Below are 22,147 nucleotides of genomic sequence, written 5' to 3'. Positions count from 1 at the left end.
CCGCCCTCACAGTCCAGTAGTGAGGAGGGTGGGGTGTTAGAACAGAGAAGTTATGGGTGATAGTGGACAGAGAAGTTTAGAGACTAAGGAACAAAGAAGTGCCACTAGTGAAGGTCATTTAGAACCAGAAGCATGAGAAAGTTACTTGGGAGCGTGAGGATAGTATGAGACAGAAATATCTGGAATTATTCTAAGTTCGAGGATGAACTTTTTATAAGGTATGGGGGATTGTAATGACCCAAAATTTCTTTGTTTTATGTTCTAAAAGTCCTTATTAATACTTAGAAATGCTATAGAAATATTCCAGGGATTTTTAGAAATTTTAAGAGTATTTTTATGTAATTTTTGGAGGTCATTTGGTATTTTTACTAAACGAAAGAAGTTTTTACAAAAATAATGTCCAAGCCGAGATTCGAACCCACGAACTCCAGCCGATCCAAATCTTAACCGAATCTGGCTGACCAGGTGCCCAAACAGGCCGTGCTGTTAGAAAAGATAGCAAAATATAATTATGTGGTAGATAGTTAACAGAATATTGGAGTTATAAAGGGATAAGTTGATGTTGTATTTCCCGTGACCTAGAAACCTTTCTCCTCTCCTTTCTTCTACGCACGGTGTCGGGCGTCGTTCTCTTCGGTCGAAAATGAAAGAGAGGCTAGGGCTTCTCTCCGGCGGCCGGAGAAGGGCGAATCCCGCGAGTTCTTCACCTCCTTAAGATCTTCTCGTCGAGGAGAAGCTGTGAGCACGAAGAGGAGCCGAAAAACTCGAGTTATCCGAACCCTAGAAGCATTAGAAGTCCTTCTTCTTCGGTTGTAAGTCCAAGAAAACCTCTGTAAGTGCTTCCTCACTTGCAGTAGAGTAGTTCCGGATTCTTGTTCTTCTTGTTTTCGAATTTTGCTGTGAAGATTTTGGTTAGGGCTTGCTGCCATGAGGCTCAAAGAAAGAATATGGAAGAATTAAGTATGTTGAGCAATTTGTTCCTTATAGTTTCCTTGTCGTGGCACGAAACAGGGGGATTAGCTATGAGATCGGTTGGTTTCTGAAGTTTGCTGCCATGGAAACTTAATTCAGAATTTATTAGATTTGGGTATGAACAGGTTTTAGTTTGGGAATTATGTGTAGCACTTTGGTTTGAATAGCTTTGTGTAGCATGAAGTATGGTTATATTTTGGGTTTTTCCTTACCGTAGCATTGAGCATGAAGAATAGATGCCTTGGTTTTGGTTTCCAGTAGCATGTTGTGGGTTGTCTTTTGGTTTCCTTTGCAATTCTGTTGAAGCATGGTTAAAAGATTTCGATTACCTTATAAAAGCTTAGCTGTGAATAAGTTTTGTATAGGTATTGTTTTAGTTTTCCAGTAAGCTTAAATGGGTTGTGTAGCTTTGTTGATCTTGGTTTGTGGTTTGAGATAGCATGGATATCTGGAAGTGTTCGGATTGTAGTTTTGAGCCATTGTTTGAGTAGTGCAGTTTCAATTCCAGAATTTGCTTATGTTAAATCTGAGCATGAGGTTTAGATATGCTACTTTCATACAAGTATACAGATTTGAGGTTCTTTATTCTAACATGAGGATTAGATATGTTTCCTTGCTACCGTTTATTCCAGCAAGCTTCACATATGTTTAGAGTCAGGTAGTTTAGTTCTTTTAATTCGAAGCATGCAGTATAGGTTTTAATTCCAACAATTTTTCGATTTAGTTTAAGCTTGTATGCAGAACTTCAATCATAGAGCAGATTTTTGTAAGTTTATAGTGCAGTTTTCTTTAGAGTTTATAGTGCAGATTTCTTTAGAGCTTATAATGTAGATTTCTTAGAGCTTAAAATGCAGATTCCTTTAGAGCAGATTTCTTTAAAGCTTGTAGTGCAGATTTCTTAAGAGCTTATGGTGTAGATTTCTTTAAAGTTTATAGTGTAGATTTTGAATTGTCTAGCATTGCAGTCTTTGATAGTTTAGCATTACAATTTTTGATTTGTTTAGCATTGCAGAATTTTATTAGCATAGTATGCAGATTTTTGTTTAAGCATTTCGATGTTAGAAGTTGTTTAAACATTTCAGTTTTTAAAGAAGCATCCTTTTATTAGAGGTATTAACAAGTATAAGAAAGATAAAGAAAAGAAAGAAAAAGGCCAAGGCCTTAAGTAGATCCCAAAGTCAAGACTTTATGGATTTTGGCACACAAGGTGCTTGTTAAAATGTCAAGACATTTAAAGAAGAAGTAATTAAGATATTTTACTTTGAAAAGGCTAGTACCCGACTTCCAAGGTTGTCGTTAAACAAATCCAAGTGTCCAATTCCAAGGTCTTGGCCCTAGTAAGACCGAGGTCTTTACCCTCGTAGGACTGGTGGCTCGCTACCCCAGTTTCTATTAGGGAGCGCGCTTTGGTACTAAGCCTGGGCCCAAGAGAAGTTGATTATTATTTTGGAGTTTTAAAGTATAAGTTTTTAAACAAGAGAAATAAGATTCATAAAGTGTTTAAAATTCAGTAAGTTTAGTTCTTTATGCTAGCATGATTGTATAGATTTGCTTTACATGTTTAGCGTTTTAGTATGTTTCTTTTACTAGTTGATGAGCATGAGTAGTTTTCCTTTTGTGCATTCAGTTTTAGATTTCAGTATATGCACATGCATATTCGAGTTTTGTGAGTTAGATAGCTCTTACTAAGTAATTTTACTTATAGTTTGCATTTCCTCTTACTGCAGATAAAGGAAAAGGAAACCTATAGCAAAGGAAGGCGACAGGGAGGTGCAGATGGATGTGTGATGCCAGGACTATGGGAGAGACTTGGGGCATCATTAAGTTTCCGTGTTTTAGTGATTTAGAAACATTGGAGATTGTATTTTAAGTTCCATGTCATTTGAGATTATTTTTGCTTTAGATTTCATGCTAAGATGAATTCAGTATAGTAAGTATGTACTTTTTGTATTTGCATGGAGTTATAGTTTTATATGTTTCTGTTATTGTGAGATATATGTGCATGTTCATGTTTTGAGTATTGTATTGTTCTTTAGTCCTGTTGAACTGCATACACTCTGCCGAAATTTTAAGTTTTCTGGAAAAAATTAAGTACAGATTTTTATATTAGTAAGTAAGAATCTATAGTAGTTACGTAACAGACACCTTTAGAGAGTAGTGAGAAGAGTGGTCGTTACACCCTCCCTCCGATCTTACCTAGGGGTTGCCCCTCCTTTCTCTCGATCTCGTGGATGTCGATCGCCCTTCTCCTCATTTCCTCCGTGATCTTACATATCCTAATTCCATCATCGTCGCCCTAGATTGCTAACCGTCGCTTATCATCATCGCACCTCTTCGTCGACAATGGGTGTTGTCCTCCTCCTGGCCACAAGCATCAAGTGCTCGCCGAAAGGCGAGCGTGTGGGCCAGTGATAGGGGTAGGTTTCTTTAGCCTTTTCTCCGATCCATTTCCTTACTTGCGCTAGTGCTGACCACTGAGCCCTAACGCCAACAGTTGCTAGCTTTGATCGCCGTCGCCCTCTTCCTTACGCACCTGTGCCCTAAATTTCCCCCCTCCACTGCAGCCTCTCCCTCATCACGTCAATGGGTGTGCCACCACAAGATCTCGACGACATCGACATCATCCAACCCAGTGTAGATTGAGTGCCACCTGATGCAGCCTCTATTTGATTGCCCTGACGCTTTTCTTCTCCGATTTCCCTATCTTCTGACCCAGCTCACCATCACAGTGGCATCCTATATTCCTTCAAGAAAGATCTTGGATCTGGATCAAGGGTCAAGCAAAGGTAAGATCTCTAGTTTAAGGAGGTTTTGGTTCAGCATTAAGCTTGATCTCGAATTAGGGTATTCATTGTGGAATTGGGTCTAATGCTTAGACATGGTTGTGATGATTGTTATGTAGGGTGCTGGACTTGGAAATCAACAACTCCATCTTGATCCGACCACGATCCCCTACAGCGAACACTTCTCCGACTGTGAATCAATACTGAAGCATCAGAATTTGGGTGAGTTTTGATGTTAATTTCATGTCTATATTGGATGTGATTAGTGTGATGTGGATTGGTTTGATTATGGGTTGGATAAATTGTGGTAGATGAATTTTATAATGTTGATTCATGATGCTTAGTAGTTGATGGAATTAAACTTGATTGGATAAGTTAAATTGATTAACTCATGAGTAGGATTGAAATGAAGGAATTGTGGATTGAGTTAAACCTAATTGGATTAATGGATTAGGTTAATTATATCGATTAGGGTTTCCCCTAGTTAGATTGGGGATTTTATTTAGCTATTTGCTACATATGTAATTAGCTAAATTTGTACATCATGGATTTACAGGACTTCGATTCGAGATGAGCGTCTCGACATGGAATAGTTTAGCATGATCTACATATCAAAGGAGGGTATTTATTTCTTGGCTTCTATTAGTTCTTTTGAACTTAGAGAATGGTTATTACCGGATGATTAGGCTGCTTTACCTTAGATTATTTACGATTGCTGCTTTCCTACTTGATACTTATGCTTGATCTTTGAGGTAATCTACTTATATTCTATACAATCTTGTTTCTTGATACATGAACTTTGTTGTATATACACATATAGAGTATGTATCATAGGGATGCCTGGTTGATTTGGGTTAATATGTTGATTATGCATATCTTTGTTGATTGTACACATGATTGGTATGTGTTGTAGGAGTCACATGATTGATTGTCCATTTGCATGTAGTGTGTATACACCCGTCCAGTGTGGTTATGCTGGGTTTCTTGTGGATTATACCTTTGTGGTTATGGGCATATGTGTTTTGTATGGCTATCGGAGGATTCTGGTTGATTATATCTGTGGTTATGTGTATGTATCTGCCTGTGATATTGGAGGTATTATGTTGATTATACCTACGTTATAGAGTGCGTACGTGTATGATTGGTACGGGCCTGGTGTGCTACTTGATGTACTTTGTTGTTTAGTAGACATCAGTTGGATTTACCTATACCTATGGGTATTAGATGGATTTTATACTGGATGTGTTTATGTGGATTGGGGATGTTGGATCGATGATGATCGTGTCGGTATCATGATTATTTATCATGTTCATCATTCATTGCATGATGACGACCATTGTCTTCCTTGTGGTCTGAGACAGTCGTTAGTCATTTATAGCTACCCATTCGACCACTGTGGGAAAGTGGTAGCTAGGAGTGGAGCTAGTCCTATTCTGCTCACTAGGTTGCTCAGTGTTATGTACGCTTCGACCACCCTGGAGTAGTGGATCTTTAGGGTTCAGTAGTCAGGGGGCGAGTGAGGTGAGTAGTCAGGGACCTTGATGCTATGTAATGGACCGTTCGCCTCGGCTACTCTATAGCGGTGCATGTACTGGATGATAGTATGGTTTGTCACAGACCCAAGCCTCTCGGCTATACAGGGGTCGTGGTGTCTGGAGAGGTGGCGGGGTGACCATGTGGCATGCATGCACATTTGAAAATGATGTGCGATGCGTCTATGGAGATATATTTGCATACATACCTAGTAGATACTAGTTGCATGTGATTGTGATGTGTTACACTTGTTTGAGATATGATTGTTGCATATGGTTGCGATGCTTCATACATGTTATTTATTATACATGTATATGTTATCGTATATATATTGCACAGGTGTTACGAGTAGATCTGTTACTGAACTGGTGAGTTTACTGATCATTATACCATGTGTCGATTCAAGATTGGGTATGTACTTATCATTATGTCAGTTATGGTTTGTGTAGTTTGTATGTCAGTTATGATATGTATTTTTTCAGATATGTTTAGGTGCATTGACTATGATAGTATGATCATGTTCTTTATTCCCTGCTGAGACTGTATACTTTGATCTCCATGTTTATTTTATATAGACCATGCACTATCTTGTCTATTACCCGCTGAGTGACCCGCACTTACCACCCCGTTTGTATCTTTATGTTTTCAGGTAGCAAATAGATGATAGTGGAGTCGCTTGGAGTATCCTGTCTGCCAGTCTTACGTCAAATCAGAGGACGGTTTTACCTCTCTCTTGTTTATCTTATATATATATTCGTTATTGTATTGGCATTGTATTTGTGTTTAGCCATGTGGCTACTTTATCATTTTTTGTGTTGTATTTGTGTTTAAGCCGTGTCAGCATGCATTGTATCATTTTGGTTGTTTGGGCTTTCCTTTCGTTTCTCGCTGTGTTTTTAATGCAGCCGTGTGGGCTGTTTAATATATATAACTGCGTGGTTGTGATTATTTTGTTTCAGCTGAGTGGGCTGAATATATAATTGTGTGGTTGTATATATTCCATCCATGTGGGATAATGTATATAGTTTGTGTATGTATATATGATTTATATTGTCACCGGTAAAGGGGAGATGCTGTCAAAATTTTATCTATAGGGACTCCTTTGGGGAGTGACAATTTATTTGTATCAGAGTGAGGTTTACGAGGCTTATTTCCTGTATTTTGGATTTTGTGTTTTTGGTTTTCTAGATGTGACTTTTCTAGTTTTGGGACCAGGCAGCCGCAGGACATTTCCAAGCTATAGGAGGTATGTTTGTTTACTGTTATCATGCACTTCTTTTAGTACATGCATAGTTATGTCATGTATTAGTATTCTTTTGTTAGTACCTGTCTAGTTGTTTGTAGCATGCATTTCATGTGTTGGGTCAATCACTGAGCACGGTTGACCCTATTGGAGATCAAGGATTACAATCTCAGGGGATTCATCATATCATACTACAAGTTGTTTTAGCTTATGTTACTACTAGTTGGTTGAGAGTTAGAGTCATATACCAATCTTTGTTATTATTAGTTGGGTAGTGGATGGTATTTGTATACTCATGTTGAATCAATTAGTAGAGTACCAATTTACTCTTGTTGGTTCGGTCAGTTTAGGATTGATTTACCTGGTTGACTTGTGCAGATGTGGTTTGACTTATCTTAGTTGGTTTCGTGCTCTGTTAGTTAGGTTAGTAGAGGATTAATTTATATTCTTTTTGGTTCTTTTTGTAGAGGATTGATTTACCCTTATTGACTTGGGTAGTTGTGTATCGATTTACCTTGGTTAGTTTCATCAGTGGATGATTGATTTACTCTTATTAGATTAGTTAGTAGATGGGCTGATTTAATTTTGTTGGTTCGATCATTAGGGAGCCAACTTACTCTATTTTTATAGAGATTCTGATCCTTGGGTTACTCGTGCTTGGTTAGATATTTAGAGCACATTTGAGTACATGACTTGTACCAACGTAGAAAAGACTAAATTAGTCGTATACCATTGTCGGCTTGGCCAGTCTATAGAGGATCGATATATCCTATTCCATGGGGACTTTGACCATGGACTGTTTGTATCTGGTTGGATGATTTAGAAGGTACATTCAGAGGATACTGTAGGACCATTGGGCCGGCTGGAAGGGGGGTTGTTGGATATCCTGCAAAATCAAAAACAAAAACCCTTCCTCGAACTCTTTAAGCTAACACTTGTAAAATAAACAAAGCAGATAAATAAAACATTAAAAAGACGAGGCACAAGATTTACTTGGTTACAACCGATGTGGTAGTTAATCCAAGGAAGATAAATCCCACTATCAATCTCCTTCAGGCGGAGAAGACTCTTATAACATTGAAGCGCAAAAACAGAAGCTTAACTACAATTCTACAGCACACAAGCGTTGGAATTACAAGTAATGAGTTCGTTAAAAAGCTTCTGGACCAAGGCTGTATTTATAGCTTTGGTCGGGGCACCCCGAAGGGTTCCGGGCGCCCTGTGGGGATAAACTTTGTCCCCCAAAGATCAGATCGAGTCAAATCTCGATCCTGGTCAAAAGTCGGGTCAGGGCGCCCGGAAGCATTCCGGGTGCCCCGGAGCAAAAAATCAACAGTTGCTGACTTTTTGTCCAGGACCTCTTCTCTGGTTCAGTCCCGCCTCGGTCGGGGTCTTCTGCTCCGGATCCGCTCGCTTGGGTGATCTCTGTCATCAGGAATAGGGCTCACCCGAACCCAACTTCCGGTCTTCTCGAGCAGCCTTCCGCTCCGGCTTCTCGTCCCTCAGAATAGACGTGTGTTTCCTTCTCGTCCACCAGCGTACTCATCTGCAGTCTTTGTCTCTCGGTTGCACCCCGTGCTGACCTTCTCGCTAGTTGCGTCTCTTGCTCCCCCAGCAATCTTCCGCTCCGACTTTCGTCCCTCAGAACCACCGCATGCTTCCTTCTCATCCACCGGGGTACTCTTCTGCAACACCTCGTACCTCAGACGCACCACGTGCCATCCTTCTGGCTAGCTGTGTCTTCCGTTCGAGTACCCGTGCTTCTAAGCTCCTGCACACTTAGACACAAGGTTAGAAACAACACATGACCTAACTTAACTTGTTGATCACACCAAAACAACCTTGGGGTTCCAACAATCTTCCCCTTTTTGATGTGATCAACCTAAGTTAAGCTAGGGTAAAAAAAATAGACATGAATAATGAAATAATTTATATTGCAATAACATGCAACAAGAAAAAAAATTAAATTTCAAAAAATTTCAATTTTCTACCTCCCCCTAGACTTATACTTTTTCTTCTCCCCCTTTGATCCCATAAAAAATTGGGATTGCAAGAAAAATCTAAGGGTTGACACTTAAAAAAAAATCTATTTCAATGATTTTTCAGAAAATATTTCTAAATCAAGTAAAATTTCTAAGTTATTAAGAACTTTTAGAAAATTTTGAGAACTTTGAAAATTTTGCAATAATTTTCACAAAAGCAATCTCAAAATATCAAAGAAAATTTCTAAGTTAAAAATAACTTTCTGATAACAACATGAAAAAAATATATGTTGCTTCCATAAAGGAAACTCCCCCTCGAATGCTGGTGGGTAGTCGTTAGCTCCGGTCATCGTTTTGTTGCTTCAGACGGCGGTTAGTCCTTCTGAGGCGTACTCGACTCTGATACCACTTGTAGGACCGTTGGGCCGGTTAGAATGGGGGGTTGTTGGATATCCTGCAAAATCAAAAACAAAAACCCTTCCTCGAACTCTTTAAGCTAACACTTGTAAAATAAACAAAGCAGATAAATAAAACATTAAAAAGACGAGGCACAAGATTTACTTGGTTACAACCGATGTGGTTGTTAATCCAAGGAAGATAAAGTCCACTATCAATCTCCTTCAGGTGGAGAAGCCTCTTACAACGTTGAAGCGCATAAACAAAAGCTTAACTACAACTCTACAGCACACAAGCGTTGGAATTACAAGTAATGAGTTCATTAAAAAGCTTCTGGATCAAGGCTATATTTGTAGCTTTGGTCGGGGCGCCCCGAAAGGTTTCGGGCGCCGTAGGGGGGATAAACTTTATCCCCCAATGATCAGATCGAATCAAATCTCGATCTTGGTCAAAAGTTGGGTCAGGGCGCCCAGAAGCATTCCGGGCGCCCCGGACTGCTCCGGGCGCCCCGGAGCAAAAAGTCATTAGTTGCTGACTTTTTGTCTGAGACCTCTTCTCTGGTTCAGTCCCGCCTCGGTCTGGGTCTTCTGCTCAGGATCCACTCGCTTGGGTGATCTCTGTCATCTGGAATAGGGCTCACTCGAACCCAACTTCCGGTCTTCTCGAGCAGCCTTCCGCTCCGGCTTCTCGTCCCTCGGAATCGCCGCGTGTTTCCTTCTCGTTCACCAGCGACTCATCCGCAGTCTTCGTCCCTCGGTCGCACCCCGTGCCGACCTTCTCGCTAGCTGCGTCTCTTGCACCCCGAGTAATCTTCCGCTCCGGCTTTCGTCCCTCGGAACCACCGCACGCTTCCTTCTCATCCACCGAGGTACTCTTCCGCACCACCTCATCCCTCGGATGCAACACGTGTTGTCCTGCTTGCTAGCTGCGTCTTCCGCTCGAGTACCTGTGCTCCTAAGATCCTGCACACTTAGACACAAGGTTAGAAATAACACAGAACCTAACTTAACTTGTTGATCACACCAAAACAACCTTGGGGTTCCAACGGATACCCCCACTGATATGGAAAAGTGTAAAGCTACCTGCTTAACACTTATGAGATACAACCATTACTAGAGTGTATAACTTGGAGTGTACACTCGGATATATGATTTGTACTGGCATGAGAGAGTTGAAGTTAGCTGCTTATCTTTTATGTGACCAAGCTGTTAGAGTGTATACTAAAAGCCTAGCTTTTGGTATAAACATTTATCTAGAAATAAGAATCACATTAGTCAAATGTCTACATTTATGATAAATGTAGTTGTTCAATTAATTTATATTATAGATAACATGGTGTGTGGTGTCACACACAGAGGATCAAGTTATCAGTACCTTATAAATTATAAACAGTAGCTCACGACCATAATGGAAAGGAACAAACCATTGGAAGGTCGTAGTGTAATTAGGTATTAGTTTATCTTAACTATATAATTACACTAGTACACTTAGAGTGTATTGAGTAGGACCATTAGAGGCCGTTTCTTTTATACTGACTTTATAAAGAAACAAAGACCTCAGTTATTATGGAAGTGTGTGCTCTTAATCTTAATATAATAACAAGCACATATATTTGATATTTATTTCTTTAATTTATCAATGGTGATATTTAGTTCGATGAATCAATAAGCCCGATAAGTTGGGAAATGATATCACTTATAGTGTGTGTTGTTGATTATAGAAGGAAATTGTGTCCTAGTGATCTAGGTTGAGAATGTCCCCAAGAGGAGCTCATAAGGATTGTCATGTTAAACCCTGCAGGTGGACTTAGTCCGACATGACGATGAAGTTGAGTGGTACTACTCTTGGAGCTAGATATTAATTAAGTGAGTTGTCAGTAACTTACTTAATTAGTGGACTTTTGTTATCTTAAACACAGGGAGACTAATACACTCATAATAAGAAGGAGCCCAAAATGTAATTTGGGATTGGTGCGGTAGTTCAATAATAATTCTCTAGTGGAATGAATTATTATTAATAAAATTAAGTTGTGTGTTCGGGGCGAGCACAGGATGCTTAATTTTATCGGGAGACCAAAACCAATTCCTCCTCTCGGTCCCTATCGTAGCCTCTAGTATATAGAGATTTATACCCACCGCATACCCACCTTCTTACCCATCCAATGGGGCCGGCCAAGCTAGCTTGGAACCCAAGCTAGGGCCGGCCAAGACCAAGTGGATGAGCCATGTAGGTGGCCGGCCAAAGCTTGGGTCCCAAGCTTAGGTGGCCGGCCACTAGAATATTAAAAAGGATTTTTATTAAAATTATTTCTTATGTGGATATCATGATTTTAAAAAAGAGTTTAAAAATTAAAAATTTCCTTTTATAGCTTTCTACAAAAGATTAAGAGAAGAGATTAATCTCTTTCCTTATTTGTAGTTTAAAAGGATGGTTTTAATTTTTGGTAAAAACTTTCCTTATTTGTAAATCATCTAACATGTTTAAAAGAGAGTTTAAAATTTGAAATCTTTCCTTATTTGTTGATTAAAGGAGATTTTAAATTTTAAGAAAACTTTCCTTTTTAACCATGTTCATGATTTAAAAGAGAGTTTAAAATTAAATATTCTCTTTTATAAGTTTCTACAAAAGATTAAGAAAAGATTTGATATCTTTCCTTATTTGTAGATTAAAAGAGATTTTAATTTTTAGAGATAACTTTCTTTTTATCCACATGTTTAAAAGAAAGATTTTAATTTATTAAATTCCTTTTTATAAACCAATCATAAAGGGATTAAAATTATTGGAGAAATTTTTATAAATTTCTGGAGACAAATTAGGAAGTTTTAATTAATTAAAACTCTCCTTGTTTGTAGCTTTTATATGGCCGGCCAAATAAAATTGAGAAATTAAATTATTTTTAATTAAATAAATTTTCCTTTTCAATGGCAAAAGAATTAAGAAAGTTTTTATTAAAATTCCCTTATTTGCCAAGATCAAGGATTATAAAAGAGGGGGTAGAGGAGGCTTCAAGGCTAACGAATCTATTCTATTTTCTCCCTCTTTTCCTTGGTGGTGTGGCCGGCCCTTCCTTCTTCTCTTCTTCTTCTCTTTGTGGCCGAACCTCTTCTTGGTCATGGAGTTTTAATTGGTGGCCGGATCTCTAGCTTGAGGAAGAAGGAGAGAAAGTTTATATCCCTTGGAGCTTGGTTGGTGGAAAAGATCTTCATCTTTTGGAAGCTTTGTGCTTGGCCGAAATTTGAAGAAAGGAAAAGAAGGTGCTTTGGTGGTTTCACATCTCGGAAGATCGTTGCCCACACAACGTCCGAGGTTAGAAGAGGAATACGGTAGAAGATCAAGAGGTTTTTCTAAAAGGTATAACTAGTATTTTTTTCTTTCCGCATCATACTAGTTATTTTTGGAAATAATACTAAATACAAGAGGCATATGATTCTAGAGTTTCAAATTTGTTTTCGATATAGTGTTCTTTTGTTTTTTTTTCTTGTGATTTGATTGTTCTTTTCGGTTAACCTAAAGTTATTTTAGGAAATTAAATATTAGCTTTCCATAAAAGGTTTTGTCTAGTCGGTGGTGGTTGCTCTCATATCCAAGAAGGCCATGTGCCTCGCCACGTCAGTACTGGGAACCAATTATGGAAATTAATATTTAATGGAATTAATAACTTAAGGTGACTTGGGTCAAACGTGTTAAGTTCCGCAGGAGATCCAAGTCAAAACCTAAAAGAACAAATAGATTAAGTTTTGGATCAAACGTGTTAAGTTCCGCAGGCGATCCAAAATTTAATTTAAAAGAACACATGGTAGCTAGGAAAAGGTTCAGACCTTTGTACAAAATTTTTGTACAGTGGAACCTCTAGGCTTTCCGAGTAGCAACCAACACAAGCACCACGTGAAGGAAGAAGCAGATGATGATATTTTAGATCAAGTCATCACTTAGTGATTACTTTGAGGTGTTTGGAGAGAGAGTATTTCTCTATCTCTTTTGATAGCATGATGGTTTATAAGGCGATGATCAGTCGACTCGCCTAACGTTGTTCCATGGGAGATCCTGACTCATGGACTGATTGGATATGATTAGATATCCTTGATGTACCTAGTGATTTATATCCCGCAATGGTGCGAAGGAAGTGGTATTAGTTGAGTAACACCTATGAGATCTGACTGTAACTAGGTATAATTTCAGATGATGATCTTCGAGGGGTATATCATCGATTAATAGTTATCTCAACCAGCTATTTGGTGATAATACTCCTCTAACTTTGTGTTTATTGATCGTCACTAGAGGTTATTGAACCTCAGGTGGAGCAATTGCAGTATGATGGGTTATAAGACAATGGTTAGATGACTCAACTAACATTGTCTTCATCAAGTGGCTCAAGACCTTGACCACATGATCATTTTACCAAGTCATGTAGTCTATATCTTAGATCAGAAGATTCGATCTTTTATTGATATTTATCGAGGTGCATTTATAGGCGTGACTATGAGAGTTGTGGAGATACCCTTTTTTATGGGTAGACTTTTTGTTAGGAGGTTGAGTGACCCTTTGGATTTTAGATTGTCATTCCTTTACTATGGATTTTTGAGTATTTGAAAGGATAAGGTTTAACTTGCTCTTTAGACATTTTTGGATAAGATTAGTAGAGTTTTATACTCATATCTCATGGATTGACTGTATCTCTACCATTTAGAGAGCCAATGATTATTGATCAGGAAGTCAAGAGATATTCCTTAGACTTCGGTAGTTATACACCATTGGTGGGATGGTGATATATTTCTATAGCTTGATAGTACCTCATGATGAGAACGGGTCACTAGGAGTTAGATATGTGTGAGGGCATGACTAGTTTGTCTCACTAAAGATATACGATAATTAATTTCCCCACTGGATATAATCTCTGTAGTTGTACAACATGGGCGTGCAATGTTGAACCATGGTGGATATATTTAAGTTTGATAGCAATGGGTGTTGAAGGATGGATGCCTTTGTGTAAGAGGCTATCAGGTTTGATTGATGTTGAGCATGATTTATGATGGGTGGATATTGTGAGATCAGGTGTGGTGATATGTTGTCTTTTGATGATCTATTAGTGGATATTTGACTTGATGATCTATTATTTGGTATTTGATATTGATAGTGGCATGGGGAGTATCATGTATGTGGTATTTATAGATTTGGTGATTTGTAGTTGGTGATTAGATTACAGACTTGTTGTCGGGAATCTTACGGTTGAGTATGCTTGTTGTACGGATATTATGAGTTTTTGGTTTTACCATTGAGGTTTATAGTTCCCTAGATGTTTTCGTGGACTTGATATATTTGGTATTCCTAGGGTGTTTGGATCAGTTTTCATTGTCTTTATTGACGATGTTGTGATCTATTTTCGATCCGAGGTGGATTATGTATACCATCTTCGCATAATTCTAGAGATGTTTCGACGGGAACATCTATATGTGAAGTTCAGTAGTGCGTATCGTGATTGTCTTCTGTAAGATTTTTAGAACACATGATCACTAGTAGGGGTATACCAGTGGATATACAGGAGGTTGTTACCGGTTGAGAGTAGTCGTAGTCTATACAAGAGACTCGCAGCTTCCTTGGTCTGGCTTGAATTTACCGGAGATTGGTTGAGGGTTTCTCTAGCATTGTTATGTCGTTGACTAAACTGTCTAGAAAGGGTATAGAACTTTCTTGGACAGATGTTTACGAGACCAGCTTCAGGTGTTGAAATGAAAGGCCGATAATTGTACATGTCTTAGTTTTACTTTTTGGTGTAGACGGATTTGTACTCTACACGGATGTATCGTACCTGGGGTTGGTTGCAGTTCCGTTATAACATGAGCGGGGTAGTCTCGTGCTAGTAGTTAGAATTCTCGTGTAATGAGAATTAGATTCTTTATTTCCGTGGGAGATTATGTGTGTTCCCGAGTCACTTCCTGCCCAGAAGGAGTTACTGTAGGAAGCATGTCGTATAGGATTTGGTATATATTCGGTGGGTACTTGATGTATAGAGACTTGAAGCGTTCCTACTGGTGGAATGACAGGAAGGAAGACATCGCTAATTGTGTAGCTTGATGTCTAGTATGTCAGCAAGTGGAGGCAAAACATCGGAGACCAGTAGGATCGTTTCAATAGACTCATATATTGGAATGGATTTGGGAGCATGTTACGATGGATTTTGTTGTGGGATTTCCCAAGACACGGAGAGGATCTGATGTTTTGGGCAATCATTGTTGGGTTGACGAATTTGTTCCCTAGCTATCGATTTGTAGGATAGATCATTTGGATCGAGTAGCAGGATTATACTATAGAGAAATTACTGGACCTCATGGTATATCTCTAAGTATTGTATCTGATGGAAATCCACGATTTCACATCATGGTTCTGACTGAGGTTACAGCAAACTTTGGGTTCAGGGCTTCGCTTTAGTATAGATTTTCATCCTCGAACTAATGGATAGTTTGAGCGCTTTATACAGATGTTGGAGGATCTGCTGATAGTGCATTATGGAGTTCAGAGGTAGTTGATTTATTCATATTTGGCTAGGTAGCAGTGTGGGAGTAGCAGATGCAGGGTGAGCTCATAATCCACAGAGTCATCGTTATTCACTTATTGGTGGATTATCATGGTTGGAGATATGTTTACGATGCTAGGATGGAGTAGATAATGACAATGCTGCTTAGTTGTTACCCTTAGATAAGGATCTCTGAGTTGAGCAGTAAATTTGGGGACCAAATTTTTATTAGTGGGGAGAATGTAAGATATCGCAAATTAAATAATAAGGTTATTTGAGAAATAGCCTTATTAGATTTTTCCAAAATTTTTAGAAATTTTTTGGGATTTAATTGAACCTTATATGATATAATTTAAGGGGTAGAGTTATTGGGATTGGAGAAAGCCTGTATGGAATAACCATTAAGAGGGAGTTGATTAGATTAATTAAACTTAAGATAAATAGAAGCCTAAGTTCATTACCTTAGTCTTCTCCTCATCATCGCTGAACTCTCTCCTTCCCCGATCCCGATCCCGAACCTTTCCTCACGAATGCACAATGCCGCCACCGCACCGATCGTCGCGAGCTCACCGCCGGCAGCAGTCTTCTTCTCCAACGTGCCTCAGTCGACACTCCCTCCGATCTTTCCTAGGGGTTGCCCCTCCTTTCTCTCAATCTCGTGGATGTCGATTGCCCTTCTCCTCATTTCCTCTGTGATCTTGCATATCCTGATTCCATCATCATCGCCCTAGATTGCTGACCGTTGCTTATCGTCATCGCACCTCTTCGTCAACAATGGGTGTTTCCTCCTCTCCTGGCCACAAGCATCAAGTGCTCGCCAGAACCCAAGCGCGCAGGCCGGCGATAGGGGTAGGTTTCATGAGCCTTTTCTCCGATCCATTTCCTTACTTGTGCTGGTGATGACCACTGCGCCCTAATGCCAATAATTGCTAGCTTCGATCGCCGTAGCCAGCCATCACCCTCTTCCTTATGCACCTGTGCCCTAGATTTCTCCCCTCCACTCCAGCCTCTCCCTCATCACGTCGACAGGTGTGTCGCCACCAGATCTCGACGACATCGGCGTCATCTAACCCAGTGTAGATTGAGCGCCACCTGATGCAACCTCTGTTTGATTGCCCTGACACTTTTCTTCTCTGATTACCCTATCATCTGACCTAGTTCACCATCACAGCGGCATCCCGCATTCCTTCGAGAAAGATCTCGAATCTGGATCAAGGGTCAAGAAAAGGTAAGATCTCTAGTTTAAAAAGGTTTTGGTTCAGTATTGATCTTGATCTCGAATTAGGGTGTTCATTGTGGAATTGGGTTTAATGCTTAGACGTGGCTGTGATGATTGTTATGTAGGGTGCTGGACTTAGAAATCAACAACTCCATCTTGATCCGGCCACGATCCCTTGCAGCGAACACTTCTCCGGCTGTGAATCAATAGTGAAGCATCCGAATTTGGGTGAGTTTTGATGTTAATTTCATGTCTACATTGGATGTGATTAGTATGATGTGAATTGGTTTGATTATGGGTTGGATAAATTGAGGTAGATGAATTATATAATGTTGATTCATGATGCTTAGTAGTTGATGGAATTAAACTTGATTGGATAAGTTAAATTGATTAACTCATGAGTAGAATTGAAATGAAGGAATTGTGGATTGAGTTAAACCTAATTAGATTAATGGATTAAGTTAATTGTATTGATTAGGGTTTTCCCTAGTTAGATTGGGGATTTTATTTAGCTATTTGCTACATAGGTAATTAGCTAAATTTGTACATCATGGATTTGCAGGACTTTGATTCGAGACTAGCGTCTCGACATGGGATAGTTTAGAACAATCAACATATCAAAGGCGGGTATTTCTTTCTTGGCTTCTATTAGTTCTTTTGAACTTCGAGCATGGTTATTACTGAATGATTAGTCTGTTTTACCTTAGATTGTTTATGATTGCTGCTTTCCTACTTGATACTTATGCTTGATCTTTAAGGTAAACTAATTACATTCTATACAGTCTCATTTCTTGATACCTGAACACTGTTGTATATTTTGGCACTCGAAATTCCGTTCTGTGTAAAACCCCTGCATAAAATTTTTTATAAGCACAGAACTTTTCCTATCAACCTACATGCTCGATCGAACATGTGTTTGATCAATCAAGCAAGTCCTTGATTGACCAAAATGTACATTGATCGAAGCACAAGATCGCTTACCTCTTGTGTTGGTGTTCTGGATCTATACAAAGAAAACATAACTAGTTGCGTTGTGGAATAAATAACTAGTTGTACCTTTCTTCGTAGACAAAGACCTCTTGATCTGCTGCTATATTCCTCTCCTCTTCTTGGACGTTTTGTGGGCGACGATCTGCCAAGACAAACCACCCGAACCTTCTTTTGTTTCCAAGCCGCCTACCACCAAAAGATGCAAAGAAAAGGGGTGCCTCCTTCTTCTTCTTCTCCTCCAAACCGCCTACCACCTAGGGTGGTTCTTCTCTTCTTCTTCTTCTCCTCCAAGCTCCTACCACCAAAGGAGATATGCGCCGGCCCTAGAGGGAGGAAAGGGAGGAAGAGATGAGAAGGTGGAGTGCCGACCCTAGGAGGAAGAGAGGAGGTGGGCGCCGGCTCTAGGGGAAAAGAAAAGAGAGAAAAGAAGAGATGAGGTGTCGGCCACAAGCAAGGGAAAATAACTCAAGAGTGATTAGGTTATAGTGGCATGGCCTCCTCCCTTTCTATAACCTTTGGCACCAGATAAAAGAGGAGAAATATTAACAGAATTTTTGTTTAGAAAAAATCTCTAGAAAAAAATTAACATAATTCTTTTTAGAAAAATTTCTTAGGAAAGAATTAATATAATTCTTTTTATAAAATTTCTAAGAAAACATTAACATAATTATTTTTAGAAAAATCTCTAATTCTGTTGAGAAAAAATCTCTCTTTTACAACTCCTTTTTTTTTCTTCCTTTTCTTTTCTTTTCCTTTTCTTTTCTTTTGGTTTGGTCGACCCCTTGCTTGGGCACCAAGCAAGGCTTGGCCGACCGCTTTCTTGGGTAGGAAACAAAATCAAACGAGTGAATGCGAGGCTATGTAGATGATACAACAGGGATCGAGAGGAGGAATTGGTTTTGGCCTCCTAATGGACTTGAGCTTCCTGTGTTCGACCCAAACACCCAACTCATGTTCATCAATAATAACTCATATCACTAAAGATTTATTATTGAACTACTACACCAATCTCATATTACAATATGAGCTCCTTCTTATCATAAGTGTGTTAATCTTCCTGTGTTTAAGATATCGTATGCCCATTAATTGAATGAGTTACTGACAACTCACTTAATTAACATCTGACTCCAAGAGTAGTACCACTCAACTTTATTATTATGTCGGACTAAGTCCACCTACAGGGTTTACATGATAATCCTTATGAACTCCTCAAGGGGACATCATCAACCTAAATAAATAGGACACAGTTTCCCTTTATAATCAACAACACACCGTATAAATAGCACTATCTCCCAACTCATCAGGCCTATTGATTTAACGAATAAATCTCACCCATTGAGAAGTCAAAGAAATAAATACTAAGTGTACGTGCTTGTTATTATATCGGGATTAAGAGAATGCACATCCATAATAACAGAGGTTTTCTTCTTTTATGCAGTCAGTATAAATCGAACAACCTCAAATTGTCCTGCTCAATACGCACATAGTGTACTAGTGTAATTTTGTATTCAAGACAGACTAATACCAAATTACACTACAACCGTTCGAATGGTTTATCCCTATCCATCTCAGTCGTGAGCTACTATTTATAATTTATAATGAACTGATAACATAATCTTCTGTGTGGCACCACACACCATGTTATCTATAATATAAATTAAATGGATAACTGCATTAACATATAAAATGCAACATTTGACCAAAGTGATTCTTATTTCAAAATAAATGTTCATACAAAAAGCTGGGCTTATAGTATACATCCCAACAATCTCCCACTTATACTAAAAAACTATGCTGCCATATATGCTGCCATACATCTGATTCTCATCCCCTCAACATGCCCATCAAAAGCTCTCGCTGGAAGGGCCTTAGTGAAAGGATCTGCCAGGTTATCTACTGATGCAATCTTGGCAACAACAACTTCTCCTCACTTTACGATGTCTCGTATCAGGTGGTACTTGCGCTCAATGTGTTTACTTGCCTTATGGATTCGTAATTCCTTCGAGTTTGCTACTGCACCACTATATCACAATAAATTGTGATAATTTTGGACAAACTAGGAATCACATCTAAGTCCATCAAGAAGTTTCTGAGCCATACTACTTCTTTGGCTGCCTCAGAGGCTGCCATATACTCAACTTCCATGGTGGAGTCCGAAACTCACTTCTACTTAACACTCCTCCATGTTATGGCTCTACCTCCCAAAGTAAACACATACCCTGAGGTTGACGTACTATTGTCCCTATCTGATTGGAAGTCAGAATCCGTGTAACCCACAGGGAGAAAATCATCTACCTGGTAAACCAGCATATAATCTCTAGTCCTTTCAGGTACTCTTTGAACTTATCAAAGCACTCAGACTTGCGGCGCATCAAGTAAATGCACCCATATCTCGAATAGTCGTCTATAAAAGAGATAAAATATTTGAAACCACCTCTTGTCTGGATAGTCATAGGTCCACACAAATCAGAATGAACTAATTCCAACACTTCTTTAGCTCTATACCCCTATGCCTTAAAAGACCTCTTAGTTATTTTTCCTTCCAAACAAGACTCGCAGGTTGAAAATTTTTCCACCACCCATGAACCCCAAAGGTCCATCGGATATTAACCTTTGAATCCTACTTAAGTTAATATGACCTAGCCTTAGATGCCAAAGATATGTTTGGTTCATTTCCAAAGGATGCTTTCTCTTATTAGAATTAGAAGATGTGTTATTAATTTCCATTTGTTGCATCATGGGAGTTATTGGATTAAGAGTGTACAAATTGGCAACCAACGTACCAGAACAGATAACCACCCTATTTTTCTTGACAATTACTTTGTCATCAAAAGAAACTGAAATTCCATCCATAAATAATTTAGAAACTGAAATCAAGTTCTTTCTAAAATATGGTACGTAAAGACAATTTCTCAAAATCAATGTTTTATTTCTATCAAAAGGTAAATAAACATCTACCACTACAACAGCCGCCACTTTCATAGCATTGCCCATGTAGACGGTGATCTCCCCTTCATATAGTCGCCGAGTTTCCTGGAACCCCTGCAATGAATTGCAAACATGATCAGTAGCTCCTGTATCTACACACCAGGTGCTGGTAGATAACACCGTTAAACATGTTTCAACAACTAATGAATGAGATATACCTTTATTGTTCTACTTTCTGCGAGGACAGTCCGCCTTCCAATGTCCAGACTACTTGCATGTGAAGCACTTGCCCTTCGGCTTCTTCACACCTTCTTGCGGTCCATCCAGTCCCTTGAGGTCGAATCACTTTCTTTGCTGAACTAACTTGTTTCTTCTTCTTCTTTCTGCCCTTCGGCTTAGAAGCAGAAACATTTTCAGCAATATGAATTTGAGAACTTTGACGAAATAGCCCTTCTGCTGCTTGGAGTTCTGTCAGAAGTTCTGCCAACGAATATGTCCTTTTGTTCATATTATAGTTAAGGCGAAACTGCTCAAAACTCTTGGTAGCGTTTGGAGAATGATATCGACCTGGGTTTCCCCATCGATTTCAGCTCCAAGAAATTGCATTTCGATCAAATGAGCCATCATCTTGAGGATATGATCCCTCACGGGTGTCCTCTCAGTCATGGTAGTTGTCATCAAGTTTCTCATAGCCTCCTGCCTGGCAGCCCGATTCTGGTGTCCGAAGAGTTCTTTGAGATTGTACATCATGTCATAGACAGTAGGCATAGGCTGATGCTGATGTTGCAGCACATTTGACATTGAAGCCAAAATGTAACACCGCGCCATCTCATCTGTCTTGACCTATTTCCTATGCCTATCAATCTCCTCTTCACTAGAATTTCTATCAGGCACATTAGGGCAGACCTCAAAAAGTACAAACTTGTACCCTTCAGCAGTTAAGATAATATCCAAGTTTCGTTTCCAATCAATATAATTGGGACCAGTAAGTTTGTTTTCTTTTAAAATAATAGTAAGAGGATTGAAAGTCATTTTCAAATCCTGAGAGTCACAAAATAAGATATTTGGTCAAAACTTTATAATTTAAAATAATATTGATCCCTCAAACAATATAATTTAAATTCACCAACACCTCAAAACACCGTGAATTTAGTATGCCACGATAGTGTGGACGTATACTAATTCAAATATTTGTAAGAGGAGGTTTTACCCATTAATTTTATTATCTTGTCAACCTAACTTTATGACAAATAAAATTAATAGTTGGTTTATCTTCGGTCACACAAAATAATAGCAGTGACTCTGATAGGGAGGATACTATTTGATCCTGTCTGAGAGCTTGCGAGATGAAGCACTAAGCGATGATGGGCGATGGCGAATTCTGATACTGATAAACAAGAGAGGATCGGAGAAAACTACAGCGGACCTCACTGACGCTCGAATACAAGACAATCGATCCGAGAAAACCAAAGTAGATCTATGAGTAACACCTCGAGAACAAGAACTCCGACAAGGTGGCTCCAAGAATCAGCAAAAACTCTGCAATCCGATGAATGAGGTGATCTCGTCTTCCTACACACGATGAGACCA

The sequence above is a fragment of the Zingiber officinale genome, chromosome 8B, assembly GCF_018446385.1.
Source record: "Zingiber officinale cultivar Zhangliang chromosome 8B, Zo_v1.1, whole genome shotgun sequence".
NCBI classification, from domain to species: domain Eukaryota; kingdom Viridiplantae; phylum Streptophyta; class Magnoliopsida; order Zingiberales; family Zingiberaceae; genus Zingiber; species Zingiber officinale.
The sequence above is the reverse complement of the archived record's forward strand: the minus strand, read 5'-3'. Positions refer to the sequence as shown.